The sequence below is a fragment of the Excalfactoria chinensis genome, chromosome 4, assembly GCF_039878825.1.
Source record: "Excalfactoria chinensis isolate bCotChi1 chromosome 4, bCotChi1.hap2, whole genome shotgun sequence".
In the NCBI taxonomy this organism is placed as follows: domain Eukaryota; kingdom Metazoa; phylum Chordata; class Aves; order Galliformes; family Phasianidae; genus Excalfactoria; species Excalfactoria chinensis.
Window position 1 is genome coordinate 44,427,516 of NC_092828.1, and position 19,558 is coordinate 44,447,073.

The 19,558-nt window shown below is 42.7% G+C and overlaps 1 long non-coding RNA gene across 1 annotated transcript; it reads right to left on the bottom strand.

Moving 5' to 3' along the window:
* Window positions 1-8,477: 8,477 nt before the first annotated feature.
* LOC140250983 (uncharacterized) lies at window positions 8,478-14,469 on the bottom strand. The gene is made up of 3 exons (XR_011903344.1): window positions 14,415-14,469; window positions 13,065-13,144; window positions 8,478-8,517 (listed from the first exon to the last, which is right to left on the bottom strand). It is a non-coding gene; the product is annotated as an uncharacterized lncRNA (long non-coding RNA).
* Window positions 14,470-19,558: the final 5,089 nt, after the last annotated feature.

The window sequence follows — 19,558 nt, forward strand, 5'->3', positions numbered from 1 at the left end:
GTCGGGTGACTTGAGCAATATATCACCATAATTGCCGTTTTAGGGCTGCAAATTGGAGCTAAAATAACCAGATGCAAAAGAGATGGCCATATCATACTCTCAAGATGGATCTTCAAAGTTCAAGGAGAGTTCAAGCATGGAAGAGGCAATAGAGAGGGGTCAAGTGTAAGGAGATTGTTCATGTTCAAGAGGAATTAACTTTACAAATATATTGTTTCTGAGGTGGTAATTGTACCATCTTACAGCTATTCATACCTCATTTAATCTTTGCATTCTTCTCAGCCATTAGAGTGATTGCCCCTCATTGAAATAAATTTGATTTTGACAAAATATTCTGTTTTAAAACTGCAACTAATTTCACCAAGGTTTTTCCTTTGAAATAACTCTCTTTGAAGCCACGTAGCCCAGAACCAGCCACAAGATCTAGAAACTGCATCTCAGAATCCACGCACAAGGCAAAAGCCATGATGTTGCGTCAGAGAAACAGGCAGTCGGACAGCTTACCATCATAAACAAACACAGAGTTGGGGATTCGTCAGAAAGAGTGTTACAAGTGCTCAAAATAATGCAGAGCATCTGTGGGCCTGGTCTGGAAGCTTCTGTCCACAGATCTACCATGTTAGCAGCACAGAAATGCCTTTTAGGAATCAAGGTTCCTATAAAGGAAACGTATGTGCTGTCAGGAAACAGCAGTTGCAATACACCACCGCGGTCCCGCAAAATGAAAACAAAAGGCATATTAATAAGCAAGAGCATGAGGAAGTTTTAAGCTGCTCATCAGCATGCTTAAGTAATTCCCTTATCTGATAGGCTTCTCTTTTGCAGAAGTCAGATGAGGTCATTAATTATGTGATCCCCTTCCTTGCTTCAAATTGCACCATTAAAGTACGATTTCGGCTTATTGTTGAGCTACCACCAGACCTCGGCATTACCGTTGGCATCTAATAAGTCATCTGCACAGCCGAGAGAGAGAAAACACACGTACCATTGTTTCCGTGAGGCTGGGTCGGAGGAGCCTCCACTGCTAAGCTGTGATTTAAACTTACTCCCGCTACAACTCCAGCAGACAAAGGGACAGCTTTCAGCCGATGTAAATCAGCGCCGCACCATTGTACCTTGGAGAGCTATGCTAATTCATCCTGGCGAGGATCTGGTGACCTGAGCAGCTCCAAACAATGGCATTACAAAAGGCTAATGTGCTATGGGTTACTTGATAATTCCTACAGCATAATTGGCCAACATGCAAACGTTTGAGACCATTGAAGTTTATAACTAATTGCAACCATTACCGAGACAGCGTTACTTATGATTAACTGTGTGTAATAGGCCTGATTCTGATTATCTTTACACCTCATTTTAGTCAGTTTTTTGACAGGTAGGTTGTGGTATTTGCTGCAAGCCCAGGTCTGGCTTACAGAGAAGTGAACCCTTACAGCTTCAGTATATGCATAGGATGAGAGGAAATGGCTTTAAGCTGCACCAGGGAAGGTTCACATTGGTTTTTAGGAAACATCCCTTCTCAGAAAAATTAGAGAGGGGGTGGAGTCACTGACCCTGAAGGTGCTCAAGAACCATGGAGATATGGCACTAAAGGATGTGGTTAGTGGGCATGGTGGGGATGGGTCAACAGTTAGACTAGACCATTTTAGTGGTCGTTTCCAACCTTATTGATTCTACCATTCTATACTGAGAGCACAAAGAAAGTCAAGTCTCAACCATTTGAACCCTAGGAGTGAGAAAAAGGCTGAGATGAACGCTGCTCATCCACTTGGCAGGTCATCGTACATCCCTGGAGCCTCAGGCAGCCTGGCAAATTGTCTGCCCCGTATTTATGTGGTTGGCTGGCAGGATGGGATCACCACAGCCTCACTTGCCAGGTTCAGCACTGGCATTGCCGACATTTCAAATACACGTTAATTTGTATGTACCTGGAAAGGAAGGGCCAGGTTTCTTCAAGAAGCTTGCATCACATTTACAGTTCGAAATAAATAGCCTAAATTTCCAGTTTTCTTCCACAAGTCTGGCCACTGAGTCTTGCTGACAGCTTTTGGAAGCTGACTTCTTTTGGATATCTCCTCTCAGGTGTGAGTGCTGGCACGAGGATCATTCAAGTAACTTGGGAACATCGTACACAGAGAGAAAAGTCAGTGTGAGCACAACAATTAGCTCCCCAAACATGGACACTCATAAATACACACAATTGCATGAAAATGAAGTCTACCGAAAAGTCTTGTAGTTGGACGCCCTCATTACATTTGACACAGCCAAGTCAGAACCCAGGATCTCTTGTGCAGAATGAATATCCATATTCTTTATTTTCCTGAAAGCTCAAAAAACAATCATCTGCAAAGTGTAATTTTTTTTTTCCACCTTTCATAAATATCAGCAATAGTGCAGCCCACTCTCCCCCTCTCTTTTTCTTATTCAGGATATCAGGCAGATAAGAGTTATCAGTAAAGGTCATCCTCAATTTCTGTACAGAAATGATCTGTCTCCGGTACGTAATAAACATTTATCCATGCCTTTATTAGCTATATTGGATCTGACAGTTCTGTTAAACCATTTTCTTTCATTTTGCTAGGTCATGACGGTTAATGCTGCTAAAAAATCTCATCACTGCTTTTGATCACTGTATTGTCTTCTCTGTATTATCAGGATTTTGTAAAGGTAAGCACTGGCTGGAATGACCTATTAAAGTTACAGCCCGTTGAGTTCCTGGCTTTTTTCTCACCACAATAAAAAAGCGAAGGAGTGAAAAGCATAAATTCTACTTTCGGGGTTATATTTAGTTGTTCAGTTGACATTTAGTAGAGCAGTCACTTTAAGCTCACTTTGCATTGGTTTCGCTCCATCTTTTTCACATCCTTGAGTTTCCAAAATGGCTTTGGAAGCCACACCATGGCAAATAAGCCCAATTAGAGGGACCAGGAAGTGATGTTCCGGTTAACCCCCAGCTTGCCAGAAGTGCTTTAGGCATCTGCTCAGGATTTTGAAACAACTCCCATGACTTATGAAGCAGGCTGTGTCTGCAGATTGAGAAACATTTTACATGCATTCATTCACTTGCAGCAGCAGCGCGAGCTCCAGATCACCACCATATTCACTAACTACTGAAAGATTTTTACAAAGTTAACCACCTATGTCACTCTAGCTGCAATTCTCATCTCCTTTGATGTCATCAGTTCAACAGCTTACTTTCAGCTTAGTATTAATCAGCTGGATCTAAGTCCAGGGTGCTTTTCTTAGTTCTCCACCACCGCTCTCCACTGGTGCACACAGCAAGTTTATCACTATGCTGTGTGACAATATTATATAGTTTTCAGGCTTGTTGTTCTCCAGCATTACTTGGAACAAATAAAATGAAGTGAAAAGTAGGAATATTTCTGTATGCCACGTTTGGCCTCTCTTGCCATTCACCATAGGGCTGAACTGAGTTCAATGATCTCCGTTTTCACACTGTTACAGCATCCAGACACTGGTACTCTGGCCCACATTGTTACCTGACTTGCACTGTGCCTGCCACTGCCACCGACTCCCCAAGCTCCTGAGGAGTTCTGCAGCCTTCTGTTAACACTTTTCTCTTTTCCTAGCTAGAGTTTTTTCATGGTGCCATTCTCCCTAGCCCACTCTAGTGATGGTAAACCCAGCAAAAACCCAGCAAAAACTGAATTAAAGACAGGACTTGGCCCAGCATTCTCTTACCAGGAGTTCCACAGAACTTAGGCTGTATGGCGTTGGCCAAGCAATGAAAGTGAGCCAGAAGATCACTCCACACTGCAGAGAGGAACTGGTATAACTCTCTTGGGAGTGGAGAGGCATATGTATGAAGCTGGTTTTAATTAAGACATCACAGCAGCTGTTTGCAGAGGCTTGCCTCTTAAAGCCTTCCCAAGACACAGGTTGCTCATGGAGATGCTTATATACTTAAAAGAAAAAAAAATCAACAACAACAAAACCAAAGCACTAAGAACTCAGAGTACAAAGTGAAGACATCCTATGATGACCCACATCCTTCTATGGAGACTTTTTCCAGTAGTAGTTGAATGTCTGTTGTGACAAGCATTCACTTAGGACTTTCTGTTCCCATAGGTAACTTCTAACATTGGCCCAGAGAAAACACTGATAAAGAATAAAGGCTCAGATAATATCTAAGACTATGCCATTCTCACAGCTTACATGCATTCACAGAACAAGGATATGCAAAGGTAGAAATGGGAATGCAGCTGACTCCCAAATTACAGGGCATTTTTGATGCAACTTTGTGAATTTCCACAGGAAGTTTAATTTAAATATAACCTGATTATCCATGCTGTAAGGTTCTTTCATCCCACTGTACTGACAACCATAGCATCCAGAAACAACAGGCTGTAGAAGGCACATGTGATGGTAAGTGCTGGAAATCTGTACCCAGCAAGCAGCATTCCTTAACCCCCGAGAGTTGTGAACAGCTTAAACACAGATTAAGAAACTACATTTGACTGCAGAACTGGATGATTGGATGATATTGAGACACTAAAGTCAGACATAGAAACTTTCCTGAAGCTACACTGAGCGTCTATAGCTAAAAAACAACTTCCTGTCAGAAGCTCTATTTTCAGTTACAGACTGAAAGAAGCTGGAGGTTAGTGGTATAGAGGGTGTGGATGCTCTTCCTCCAACCAATCTGTTGCTTATGGATTTTTACAAGCATCCGTTTATTCAGCAGCAACAAGTAACGTTCTTGTGTTCCTGTCCCAGCTGAGAGGACAAGGAAGACAGGGAGGGAGAAATGGAGCAGCTCACAAGAAGAAAAATGTTTTCCTAGTCTCCGGGACAGCAGGCGTATCAAAAGACAAATCTCTCTCCATATGCTCTCGGTCCCCCTGTGTCCTACATGCCTGTGCTCACTGAGGTCTGTGTGATATATACCTGCAGCATGAGAAGAGCTCCCAGTTTTGTGCTAAAAATGAACGGTGACCTTATATACATACAGGCTTGTGTTTGCTGCCAGGGCTCTGGTAAGCCCCACTGAAATACAGGAACTGCCACCCTGCCTTTGTGTGTGCCAAAAATCCCACCACATTCAACAAAAGAAGATCAAGGGTGTTAACCCCGATGCCTCAGCTAACTTAACCCAAACCTTGCTCCCAGTACCCACTTTGCAGAAAGACACCTCCTCCTTGTCTCTAAATGGCCACCCAGCATAAGCATCTCTCCATAATAATTCATGAACAGGCTTCCAATGGTGCGGGTTTGGAAGCGAAGGTTGGCTCAGACACGATTATCCTTTTCACCAGCCTAAGTTGGAAGCGCAAACAATAGGCATGCAGACCAATAGCTGCACTCTGACCTTGATGTTTCAGACCACCAGGCTGTTAAACAAGAGGCAGGACCCCTGTGGTCATGGGAATCTCCAGCATGTGTTTAAAAGTGCAACACTATATTTATTGGAAAACTTTCCTCAACCAATTTTTAACATTTTTCAGGTGTCTGATTGCTGCATTTTACACAGTCAGTGTACAGGGATACAGATGCACAAGCAGAGGTGAGGAACAGAAAGAGAGAACTCCTCCTAGCAGCTTTTAAGTGACCACATACCAGCAGCTATTGTCTGTAATATTTCTGGTATTGCCCCTGCTCCTTTAGCTGCTGCTGAGCTTTCTCATGCTGTAAACAGATAAATCCAAGTCTTGTTGAAGACAACAGTTTGGATCCAGGGTTCTGTTTCCTGGGAGTGACAGAATCATTTATTCCTGTGCTGCAAAGAATCTGTCTCAAGCAGTCAGCTCTGCCAGGCTCAGCTCTCTCTCTGTATAGCTCTTCTTGTACACAACTCAAAGTGGACATGGAACAAATCGGTTTTGAAAGGCATCTTCCAGGAAGGTTTGGGACAACCAGTGTCTGAATTCTGTGTGAGCTAACAAGTCCGTGCAGAGAAGCAAGAACAGCCTTTAAAATCACACAATTGTCCAGTTTGTGAAGTGATTTGTCTTTAAAATATGACATTCAACACCTGCTGTTATATATTGAGAATTTTTAGGTGCTCTGAATAAACACAATCCTAAAAAATAAAGCCCATACCCAGTTAATGCAGCTGGTAGTTAATTATTACAATATGTGACACTTCAAATATACTGAGGCGATGACATTTAGCTGATTTGCCTTCCCTATTTTTTGCTAAGCAGACTGGCAAAAAGAAGAAAAGCGATTGATCTACTAACAAGTTTAACACAACCTTGAAATAAATTACATTCAGAAGCTAGAAGCCTGACTTGGTTTAATAGTTAAATCATTTATTCTTAGGCATAGAAAAAAAAATAATAAAAAATCCTGCCCTCAAGTCATTATCAGCATGATCCTCTATTTGAAGTCTTGCAAAGTGTTCAAGGAACGGCCCTGGTGATTTGGCCAAAAGGAAACAACACACTCAGCAGCTCTATGCAGGCCCAACAAAATGGAGACTCCCAGTATGAGAATATTAAATTATTATGGCTTTTGTGACAGGGGGCACAATTGTTAGTGGCCCCCTTCCTCTGATGGCCAAGTTACGTTCTTCCCTGCCGTGAGCATTCATTGTCACACCTAATATTTGCATGCTTTGATAATAATAAGATTGTCAAGATAATAGCAGGGAAGTTTCAGTAGAAACTCAGTTTTCAAAAGCCAGCTGTGCACGGCCCCAGTTGCTTTTTCTAAGAAGACGCCTTCAAAAAGCAAAATTAAGCCTTGCTCATAAGAAAAACAATATTATTCTCCTCCCAAAAGAAGAAGAAGAAAGGAAAAAGGGGTAATCGGAAGGGAGAGGGATGAAAACAACTTTCCGGAGAAACTACTTTTTATGTGAGTTGTAACTTCTTTTTTGTTCTCTGCAGTGTTTTGGTCAGTGCAAGCAAATAATGCTGCAAATAGAGGAACAGGTTTTAAATCAGTGAGTAATTACCTTAGTGAGCTTTATCGATTGCACAGATCAAGCTGAAAGACTTTGGGGCTTTTCTCTCTCATCCACCTTTTTGCCTGACATAACCATTCAACAGCTTAAATGAGCTGGGATACAATGTGATTTTTTTGGAAGAATGGAAGTATTGTTGAAATCCACAAAATCTGTATTTCCTGTGGCTTAAGCAAACTTGCTCCTTTGTCCACACAAAATAATGGCTTAAAACAGGAAAAGAAAAATGTTCCCTCCCCCCTTTTGCTCTGCATCACTATTTCAGACAGCATCACCCTGAATTATGGATGTTTCCTTGCTACCCCAAGAAAGGGGGAGAGAAGAGATCAGAGTCAAAACCAGCCTTCCACAAGGACACTGAGAAATGAAATCCACTGTCAAATGGAGACAGCCAACAACTTAGCATTAACTCCATCAGGTTGAACAGGTCTGTATAATTATTTAATAAAATTAATTAATAAAGCACATTTCATACAGCCCAAAATGGAGGTGATTAAATCACACTTAATTTCAGGCCATTTAGGAGAAGCAGAGATCTGTGTTCGGATTCATTGTAGGAAGGAGAGACAAAATTCAACTGTTGGGCCTGCCACAGAGATTTGTTCACTGAACCTCCCTGGGTTCTCTTTCAATTTTGCAATAGAAAGCAGATTTTACAGAGTAAGTAAGTGTCCACAGTCTGCTCCATTCTTGGCAGTTATTTCAACCTTCAAGCAATGATGACTTACTCAGGAGGTGTTGCAGATCAAAACCTTTGATCACAAATTTTACATCTTCTGGCCATTGTAGGCTGCCAAAGGATCAGAAGCACCTAGAGTGCATGCACAGAAACCTACTTGCCTTTCACACAGGGAGGTGTCTTTTCCTGTAGAGTTATTTAGACAGCAGGAGTGAACTCAGCATAAATTACCAAAAGGTCAAATACCTTCACTGACTCACATTTGCAGTGCAACGTAGGCTGAGCAGGAACAATCACAGAAGATTCAGCAGAGAACAAGGGCAGAAGTGTACAGGGAGCTGGAGTCTCAGCCACAGGTAAGAGCCACTGGAAAGACATCTCCTGGAAGATTCACCTCTGTGGCCAGTAAGCTGCCAAGGAAGTGGCAATCTGTAAAAGCAATCGATGACAAGAGCAGAGGTGTTAGCTATCCTGATACTCCTACAATAAATGGGTACTGAAATGAGAATGGAAAGCCATCTCTCTCTCTTTTTTTTCTTCCAGTGTTGCCTTCTTCAGGAAGGGTTGAAGAGCAGATCACAGTGCCATAACTCATCATTTTTCAATGCTGACTGATCCTGATGATGGTAACCCAGCACCACCTCCCTTGTTAATCAACGACACATAAAATATTTTTCAGGTACTATCTGAAAATAATTCCACTAGAGTTTAGACAGATGCGTACTTATAAAAATATCTGCTCTACAACCCAGCATCTCTATTCCAAAATATGCTAATCCCATACAGTCACTTGGCTGAATGCTCACCTGGTTCCGTCCTTGTTACTTCCATGAATTCGCCAGCAAGCCAACTTTGGGGTGTGATAAAGCTGTTCCTTTGCTTCATCATACGCTCCTTCACCAATATGCAGCTAAAGAAATCAGAGGTAGAGCCAAAGAATATGTATTTACAGTAACAACTGCCCTAGTGCATGAACATATCTTTCATAGAACCAAGCTGGTGTACAGCTGAAAGTGCTCAGGATAGGGAGGTTATGGTAAATGAATACATCACGTGTATTTATAAAGGCACACACACAGAAACATGTATACATGCTGCAAAAAAAACAAGTATTCTAGATTAGAAAGCTTTCTTGCAACAAGCAGCTAAGCTTCCACTGGCACACACTGATGCTAGAAAGATCTCTGTGGCTGGAAATTATGATCTGTATCACACTTTTTCCAGTTGCTTGGGTTCCATAAACGTAAGAGATGTCAGAAAAGTAGGTCTCTCTAATTCACTGCATTGAAATGCATATTACAAACAGTGAAACTCATCGAAATTGAGCTTATATATATTACATAAACAGGATGACTTCATATGCTGTTTTCTTTGCAGATGAGGAAACATTCAGCATATACTCATTACCGTGGCACAAGAATGGGAAGTATCTTCAGTGGTCTCAGCTGGGATCCTTGGCCTACTCCAACAGGAGTAAGGAAAAGGGTCATAAATGACCAGTACTGGAGGAAAGAATCAGATCAAGTAAAAATAGAGGAAACAGCTTGAGCTCCCCGACAACTTTATTCTTCCACCTCTCGTGACAGGTCTGTGCTCCATCTTAGAATTCCTGATGTGACACCGAACTGTCCTTTAGGAGCTAGAAAGGTGACATCATCATGCCTTTCAGGAAGAAATCTGTTATTAGGGAATGAAGAAGAAAACAGAGGGGAAGAAAGCAAGGAACAAGCACTAATTTCTAGTCAAAAACATGAATATCTCTGTTAGAGCATCTATGAATTTGAGTTTTGCTGTGATTTTTTTTCCCAGATAAGCAAGACAGCAAACATTTTGATGGGAGCTGCTCAGTCCGAGGGATGATGTTATGACTTCCCTGCAACACAAGTTTATCCTAAAGCAAGCTGATCCATTCCTCTGAGCGGGGCAGCATGGGACAGAGAAGGAAAAGGGTGGTGGTGGGGACTAGTGGGAGGGGGGGGGGGAAAAAAAAAGCTTTTCTTTACACTTGTGCTGTTCTGAATGTGGACCATCTGTGCCCCCAGCTGGAGTGCTGGAGATGGTCTGGCACTTGAACCACACCATATTTACAGATCTAAACACAAATGGCTACTGCCTGATTGTTTCATGATTCATTAGTCAGACAAGCTCTCCTCTCCCGCCAGCACAGCTGTTACAGAGTAAACCTTTGTCACTTAATAGGCCTGATTATTACTTTCCATCAAAGGTATTGATCTGTGTCATCTCTACTTAAGGGAAAAGGGGAAAAGCAAAAAGGGGACCAAAATGTGTCAGGAAAACAAGAAAGGGGGGAAAAAAATGAAAAACAATGACATTTCTATGGTTATTAGAGGCACTGGTCAATACGTTTAATCTCTCCTGGCTGTACTGTATTCATGTATTCATTTAGCACAGTGACAAGGTTACTCATGGAGATGAGGCGTCGCACATGATGTGGCATTCCTTGCACTGCACCAGACTGCTGCAGTCACACAATATGGCCATGCATATAATTGGTCGGCAAAAGACACAATGTGAATTAACAAATAGCATTTAAAAAAATAGAAATCAATTAAGTCACGCAAGCAGCAGAAGGTAAGAACACAGGTTCATCTGTAAGTGGCATGAGATGAGATAAAGAGATGGAGAGTGAGATTTTAGAGAACTGTCCCGGGGTTAAGTCCTCATCCTTCGGAGTTGATGGCACCATCCCAGTTTGCACCAGTTGAAGAGCTAGCCCTTTTTATTCAGCAAATGAGTGCAGGACAGGATGAGCTCTGTTACATAATTGTGATGCAGAGTGTATTTACCACAGCTTGAGAGCTCGTGTTGCTCTCGGAGCTGCCTGACAAGCTGCTATTGCACCAATTGCAGCATTATTGCAAATTCACTCACTCCATTCATGGGATGAGATCTGCAACATCCAAATTGAGAATTTTATCACCTCTCGGACTCCCATATTGTTATCAGCAGCGTTCTTGCCTGGTGCTGCCTGGTACCCATCATTCCAGTGACAGTGACGGTGGATGTGGTGCTGTGGATCCAGTTCTCTTATTCTGTTTTCTGTGCATTTAAGGCATTAACTCCAAATTCTGAAGCCAAATCCCAAAGCCCCTCTTTCAGAATAAATGGCAGCAAAGATCAGTGAGAAGCGCAGGAGAGAAAAGGCACCACCAGCATAGACCACTTTGGCATGAGCCCTTAGCATCACAATAGTGTTACTACTTGGGCTCTTGAAATCAAAGAGAAATAAAAGCCACATGTGCACGTTCATGGCCAAAAAGGACATGTAGAACTAGCGTGAGTGCTTTAGGTGCCATGTTCACTTCCCATACCTGATCTGGGGGCAGTTTGGTGAGTCTAAGCAGACTGCCATCAGTTATCCCAGATGTTCTTTCTGGGTGAAGCCCACTCCCCTTGTTCAGAGTCACAATTGCTTTAGTATAGGGCAAAGAACAACCTTCCAGCTCCTTGAGACTCTCATGTTTTCTCCCAGCCCACTGAGATCTCATTTCTACCCACTCACTCCCACATCCCACTGCATAATGCATTTTCTCTGGATAGAAAGAGAAAGAAATCAGAATACTGTGGCACGTGACACCAAGAAAGAGTTGTGGCACACGCGATCCATTGGAAAGTGTTGCTTGGCAATACTGTGTGTGCTCAGCTCCCCGCCAAGGGACCAGTGTTGTCCCTGTGCCAGGAAATCAGCCATTCAGCTAACAGTCAGCACAGTAAAGAAGCGGCCGCAGAAGACAGAGAAGCAGAAGGGAGCCGTCAAACTCAAAGAGATGAGCTTGCTCTCTTCTCCTCATTCACTACAACAAATAGCAAGGGGGTGTGGGTGAGGAGTGAAGAACCAGAGAGATGCTCTCACTTTTAGCTTTGCCTGTATCTCAAAGAAGAAAACTGCTTAGTCAGTGGTAAAAGAGGAACAAAAAATGACATAGCACAATGATGCATTTAGGTTATGAGAAACAACCTTCTCATTTGTGAGTTGTTTTGGAATGGAAAAGGGTGACATTTTGTCACTGAATCATTTGGAAGTAGACTGAGTAAAGCAGGCAGACACAGGCAGCTCAGAATAATCCTGCAGTAGGCAGGTCGTTGCCACTATCAGTATTTTGTTTTCTTCCTTTGGAGACAATGTTTGATTCCAGTGACAGAACTACAGCAAGCAGCCAGCAAGGGAAAGAGAAGAGGGGAAAAAAATAAGAAAAGAAAAACAAACTTCAGTAGCTACAAAATAAATCTTAACTTTCTAAAAACTTCCTTCTCTTCTATGGTGAGTTGATGAGAGTAAAGTTTTATTATTGGAACTACCCGTGGAACTACCAGAAATGCTGCTAATCTGTTGTGTTACCCTTTCAAAGAAGGTGCTGAGACTTGCCAGGATTACTCTTCTTTCTATTCTCACTAGCGCAAATCAGCAGTAATAGCAGTTACGTCAGATATCACACAGGTGGATAGTGATAGGACAAGGGGGAATGGTTGTAAACTGAAACAGGGGAGGTTTAGGTTAGATATTAGGAAGTTGTTCTTCACACAGAGGTTGACATAATGGAACAAGTTGCCCAAGGAGGTTGTGGATGCCCTATCCCTGCAGGCATTCAAGGCCAGACTGAATGTGGCTCTGGGCAGCCTGGTCTGGTGGATGGCAGGTTCTATGATCACACCTGCGGCCCATTTAGTCCAGTAAGTTCCTGAACTGATAGCATCAACAGCTCCAATAGTAACCTCTCTTCAACTTCACAGTGAAATTCAGACAGAAAACCTCCTCTAGTTCATAACAGAATTGTTCCTAACACCCAAAGTTGTATAACCTGCTTGAGTCAATGGGCACTTAAGATCTGTGTGGATTTCCTACCTGTTTCCAGCACCATATTCCCTCCTTTCTCCTGGTGTTTACAATAAAATCATTTGATGGACACTGATGACAATATTTACCTACATGCATGAAGTGTGGTTTCGAGTTTTCTGAAATATGCTCAGTTGCATTATTTTTCTCTGTCATTTCTCTGCTTGTGAGCTCAGAACAAAGCTGAAGTAATTCACATCTATATAAAACAGAGACTTAACAAATCTCAGCCTATAGTGAGCTGTCTCTGATGGAGCTTGTCTGAGTCCCAAGGACCTACCTGGCCTGAGTACTGCCTCATGGGAAGAACTCTCCTTCAGAAATAGAACAATACATGCAGTGTCACTGAACACCTGTGAGCTATTCTCAATATGCCTCAGGCCACAGACGCCCTCAAGCTGCATCTGAATGGGACGGATTACTCCAAAACTCCTTATGACCACCGATGAGGGGGAGAAAGAAGAAACAAGGCATTCTCATTTCATCCCCCCCACCTTGCATGGAGCAGAAGGAAGGCAAAAGTACACCACCACCCATCTAGCCCATCCCCAGGCTTTCCATCTAATCTATATATTCTGCAGCTGGTGTAAATTGCATCAGACCTGTGTCAGGTTCCTTCTGCAGGCCCCGTGAAGTACTGCGCCTTGCAGCTGAACTGTGTCCTCAGCCGAAGACATCTTCTCTGGATAGGGAGGGGGGAAAGGAAAGGAAGAAAAAAAAAGAAAGGGAAAGCTTCAGGTCAAACGATTGATTACAGTTTTGAATTACAGGGGGCTATTGATTTTTCATTAAACACCATGTACTGCTGTAAAGCGGAAAAAAAGTAATTCATTGATCAGAGCTGTGGGCCATGTTCACTTATTGGCTTCCTGCCACATCCCATTATTCCCAGTTCTAAATGTATATTGAAGTCAGTTCATCCTAATCATTGCCTCCTGTCACCAGAAATGTCTCTCAGTAACTATTAGTTTAATCACCCCTTTCTTACAATGGTAATGAGTGATAATATCCAGCATTATGGCAGATTCATGAATATTATTCATTGTGTTACAGCATTGCATTTCACAATCCTACAGTTAAGGGTCTGTCAGCACTTCCATTGCAAAGCCCCCAGGCCTGGGACTTTATCAATCACTCCTAAAAATTTGCTCCTGGCAGAAATAAGGAGCTGAGGGTGTCTCAGTTTTGGAGAGAATGTTGTTGGAACTGCTCTCTACAAAATCTTTCTGGCCACAGTTTAACTGCATTAAATGAGTGCTGGAAGGGGGAGAAAAAGGGAGAAGCAAGATGAGCTTTGCCAGCTCAAGCTGCTTTTTTCAATTGATTAAAATGCCATCATTTCACAAACAGAATGATCTTGCTGTTACATTGGACAGAGACTCGGGAGATAGACTTTCTCTTCCCAAAGCTGACACGTGAACAATACAAGCATGGTACTGTGCTGATCGCGACACTTTAAATCCCAGAACATCTTCTTTGAAACCTTTTGACTTTTACAGTATGTTTTCCTGTATGCTGGCTGCTAGCTTCTGTGTCTGACATTCCGCATTTTGAGAAAGCTACATCCTATAGAGCCAAATGTTGAAATGCTCAGATTTTATGTAGTATCTGCTTGGGTAAAATCTCGTGCTGGGGATCATGGAGGTGAACTTTTGGTAATGAGTTCACGTTTGATTCTAGCATCCAGCCTGGAGGTCTAGAGGAAGCTGGTCACATTTTAAATTCTCACCTACACCTATTGGAAAAGCTTTTGATTTCCAGTGACTAGCCATAAAGATGTCACTGGAACTATATGCCCTAAAGCTGGGAGAAGACCCAAATATTATTTTCAAACCACTGAGGTTTACTGAGCTGACAACTTGTTTTTACACTACTCTCAAGCAAGGAAATGGAAGGCAGATAACGCAGGATCCAAAACCATGCTGTGTTAATACAAGAGAATACAGGCTTACCTGGGGACTTTTCACAACTGCCAGTTTCATCTGACATGCATGTAGCTTAACGCGGCATTGGCTATTTGAAATCACTCATCTGAAAAGCAAGAATGAACTTATCACATTCTACAGGGAGTTACAGACAGGTACAGAACTAATCACATACACAGAGTAACAAATATAATATTTAATCCAGCATAGAAAGCATTCAGAAAAGAACAGATCACTATAGGAGAAAACATGGGAACAAAGCAGATGAGCACCAAACTTAAGCTTAGCCCTGACACTAATTAGCTGGAATTAATGTGAGATACATTTCAGCATCCAACAAACTGATGGTGGTATTGATAGGGATTATTATCTGCCACAGTGTGGGCATATCCTAAACCACTCTTCCATCACCATTTCACTACCAATACTCACCATTTGTGTGAAAGGAATTCTCTTCAATTAGTATTCGGTGTTACATCTACTGCAGGTAAGGAATGCTCAGAAACAAAGGGAATAGGGTTAGGCAAGGCAGAGTGCCAAGACTGGGGGAGAGCCAACTTGCCCACTCAAGGAGGTGGGACCATTCTCAAATAAAACATTTCTGTGCAACACCTGAGGGAGTTCTTCTTTTCAGCAGGGGTCATTGGCCCTCCAAGCATGCTGGAAAGGGAGTTCAAGCTACAGACAGAAAGTGCCACTTCATTTACCCACCCATGCTTTCTTGCAAGTGTCTTTTGCAATGTGTTCCAATACATTGCCTCTCCCTGAAGCCAACCTCCTGCTGAAACTCTTCACAGTTTGCTGCAAAGAAGAAGATGAAGCCTGCTAATTCCTGCTTTTGAGTCCAGAGCCTGTACTTGAGAGGTCAAGTGGGGCTGCAAGTGACCATCTGGACAGAAAAGGAACAGCAAATTCCAGTCACAAACTTGCTTTTGTGCTCTGGTCCTCAGTGGCTGCAGTGATAGAAATGAGGATCCTATGCACAGTGCAGTAAAGGTGGTGGTGGATTCAGGCCTCTGGAAATGAATTCTATTGAGGCAAAGGGCTAATGGTGGGTTATGGTGTGTGGGAAAGAGTGGAAAGCTGCAGGGCTGGCAGCAATTGAGCTGAAGGCATCAGGTGAAGCCCAGGGGGATGCTCAGCACTTAGAGGATGCTGTCAGAATAAATAAAGCTTTTCCTTACCAGACACGGGCACAAAAGAGCAGCTTATCCATGTCAGGTAGTTATATGGCTCCTATTATCCAGCAAGCACTTTGCAGTCTTCACTGTGTTTATCCTCACAGAAACCACAGTCGTAGCAGAAGGCAAAGTCACTGGAGAACAACTCCAGCATTTGCCTGGTTGCATTTTGAGTACAAAAGTGAAAATTGTATTGGTGAATCCAAAGAGAGCAAGACCTGGGCTGTCAGACACTCTATCCTTTATGTCCCATAGGAAATTACCAAGAAGTCATTGAGCAAACACTTCTGAGGATCTTACCTAAGTGACTAATCCAAATACACAGAAAGAGTCTGCTGCAGAGCAGGGTACTTTACTTGCCATGTCCTGAAGGAAATACTCATTTCACATCTACTGGATGAAGCACATATCCTGTAGGCAAGAACACTTGCTTGAGCACAACCCTATTCTCTCTCCTTCAGCAGAGATGTTCTCCTGGCATCCCACATTTGCATGGCATTCACTTAACCTTACAAAAAGTTAGGGGGAGAGATCAAAGCTGTTGTTTTGGCTGCCTTCACATTTCTTTTCTCCCAGAAAACGTTGTGCCTGCAACAGCCAGGTCATTTAGAATGAATTGGTTGATGCTATTAAATTTACACCCTAGGAATGAAGCCCTTACTGGCAAGACCTGTTTTGTCTCTAATGTGTCTCTATACCTCGTGCCAAATAAACAGTGCTCATTTCACATCATTTGCAAAGGACAGAAATCCTCTGCAGAGATGCAGCAAGCAACACTTCTCCCATGCCATTATGTACTACACATTTCTTGGGGTAATAAAGCCTTCATTTCATGCTTCAACACACCTGATCTAAAGCTGGGATTCAACAGTGTATTCAACGAGAGCTCAGATTCAGCTACAGCTCCCACCTAACTTCACTATGAATGCATCCACGTTTTATTTGCATTTTTAACTTTCAGAAACATCTCCCATGGGAAAGAGGAAACAAAGTCATTCAGACTTTTTATTTCCACTTCTCCAGTGACTTTTATGTATGTTGATCCACTGTACTCAAATTCAAAAGAGCAGTGCTAATCTCAGACAGCAAAGCTCCTGCAAGTAGTGTGAGAACAAGTGGCAATTGGCAGAGAGCACTCCAGCACCAACAGCAATTTACACCAGATCTTCAGAGCTGACCTGTTCTGCTTCATGCTAGCTATTCCTTGCACAGTGCCTCATAATCAGTCCACGTGATCAGTCTATCAGAGTCCGGGAGGATGCAAAGCACCATGAAATATGTGTGTGCTTGTCAGAAGCATAGCCTAAACACTTACAGTGCTGTAAATAAGAAGTCAACAGCTGCTGTACTTTACAGTTCAAGGTAAGAAAGAATAGCTGATGTAAATTGTACCAGCGTGCTATCGACATAAAACAACAGGGCACAACAGATTACTGTAGGCCCCAAGCACTACACATCTGTCTTGACAACAGTGTAAGTTTGACACCCATCAGTTCAAACGATAAAATACAGCTCGCAAAGGGAATTGTTTCAGCCCTGCATTGGAGACTGCATATGTACAGAGGGGCAGGAAGAGAATATTCTCAGTTCAGGTAGCACTAGAGGATTCAAGCAGCAAAGCATGAGGCAAGCATACTGATATGCTCCACAGGAACATATCTGTTGAGTCAAGTCCCAGTCTAGTTGGGTGCTTATGCTGGCATATAACTTCAAGCACTGATTTGAAGACAGCTGCTAGCAATCTTTAAGTTATGCACATAATTACACTGTATGTATATACTAAGGCATGCTAAAACAAGACTAGCAGACACTATCTCACCACTCCATTTGAAGCAGACTAAATGATACTGCTTGCCTGAGCCAGCTTTGGGCCCAGTCTTTACTGTATCTATTTACCACCTCTACTGAGTCACAAACATCAGCTCCCCAGTCCCAATGGAAAGGCTGCTTACTTGGTGCTGAACATCATAGAACAGCTGGAGTGGAAAAAGACCTCTGGATCATCAAGTTACAACTCCTCTGCCACAGGCAGGATTATCAATCACTAGATCAAGTTCTAGATGAGATTGCCCAGGGCCCCATCCACCATGGCCCTACTGAATACAAGTAGGTATGAGTAGATCATGAGTTATTTTAAAGCCAGCAAATATCCACACCCCTCAAAGAGGGTCTAATAGTAAAAACTCACATGAAAATGCGTCTGTGGAAAGGAGCAATAAACCATAGTTAATGTCCATTCTCCAGGTCCAAGCCTTTCATGCCCTTAGCGCTCCTTGGAGAGGAAGATAAAAATAAGTCAGTCCCTAACACAAATCCTAACTTTCTGTCAAGTCTTCCGCCTGACTTAAACCTCTTCTTATGGAAGCTACTTCTGAAAATCCCCAAAAGTTCCCACTTCCATCCTGCCGTGATAAAATCCTTCTGCTCAGGTGCAACTCACAATACCAGTGTGATTCACTCGAGGTCTTTGGTTGTACTTAGACACTGAGAAAAGAACATTCCTGAGAAACAAGGGCAGGAAAGACACACACATACATAACCTCCTTCCAACACACATCTGTGTAGAGCACTTGTCTGTGCCTGGGAACCAGGAAGAACTTCCAGCTGCCTGCATTCAGCTGATTCTAAAAAGTCTGCATGATCTCATCAGGTTAATGCTTCAGGGCTGAGCATGATGTGAATCTCAGCTGATATCAAGAATTCAGGGCATATGTTGGCAGAGCATGTTGTTACAGGCCAATCCTCAAGCACGTAAGCCACTGCGTAAAAGCCTGGCACACATCTAAGCAGCAGGCTCTCAAGTGAAGGAAAACATGATGGGATTATGGTCTCCATATTCACTCTGCAATAACATCATCTATTTTAGATGCCACTAAGAAGCAAGTTGGTTTCTGTAGACAAACACAGTTGCCTTACTCAGACTCAAGCTTTCAAAAACAAAGCACCACTCAATGAATAGAGTAGAAGTAGAGCACAATCAATATTTGTGGTTGTTAGTGTTACTGTCAACCATTATGAAACACTAGAAAATCACAAGTAAGGGTTTAATCAGTTTGGGTAATTCTGCAGGAAATACTACCAATAGAAACTAATACATATGCAAGCAAGAGCAAGCTGCCTGGGAAACAGCGCTTTGCCTTCAGTGTGAAATAAAACATAACACTTAAATTGCCTTTGGCCTAGCATAAGTGTACTATTTTGTATACATATACTCCTGAAAAGTTGTTCCTGAGTATCAACTCAGGTTCTATCTTCTGTTCTTCAGACTTGTAGCACAGGAGGTTGATGTCATGCTAGTGGTCTGAATTCAGAGCCATTCTTTTTGTCTGTCTGGAAACAGTCCAGATTTTTCCCTAATTAACTGGGAGCAGTTTGTCCACATAGAAGCATCTCCCAGCCCCAAGGATGCCAGCAGTCCCTTTATGATTTCTGAGCAATATGCAGAGCTTCTCTATTTAAGCATCTCGCATAGTATTGCTGCTGTATGTGTATTGTACCAGCCCTGGTCACTCACCCACTGCTGGTGTAAACTCAATCTGTCTGTCCTTCCACAGCCCTCTCTTCCTCTTGTAGGAGGGCGGTACTGCTCCCCATTGTGTGACCATGCTGCATATGCTTGTCAAACACAAACGCCCCTGAGAAGGGGAAAGGGCGAGGGTCCATAATAGCATTGAGATGCCAAGAACACAATGTCCCCAGATGAGGGTGGTCAGCAGTACAAGTGGCTATCAGAAAGTCAGAGCAAAATTCAAGAGGCTGAGCACTTCCAATTATGATTGAAATCTGCCATTTAGTTCATCATGTTTATTTAGGCATTAAAAGCAATTTTCCAAGCACATGTCTGTCACATTTAGACACAATGGGCTAGCTTGTAATTAGGAAGTATATGACCTCACTGGCTTTAATTGGGAGAAGCCCACATCCAATCCATTTACCAGATGATAGAAGGCAACTGGCATTGGAAGGGAAGTTTGGCGTCAGCTGTAGGAC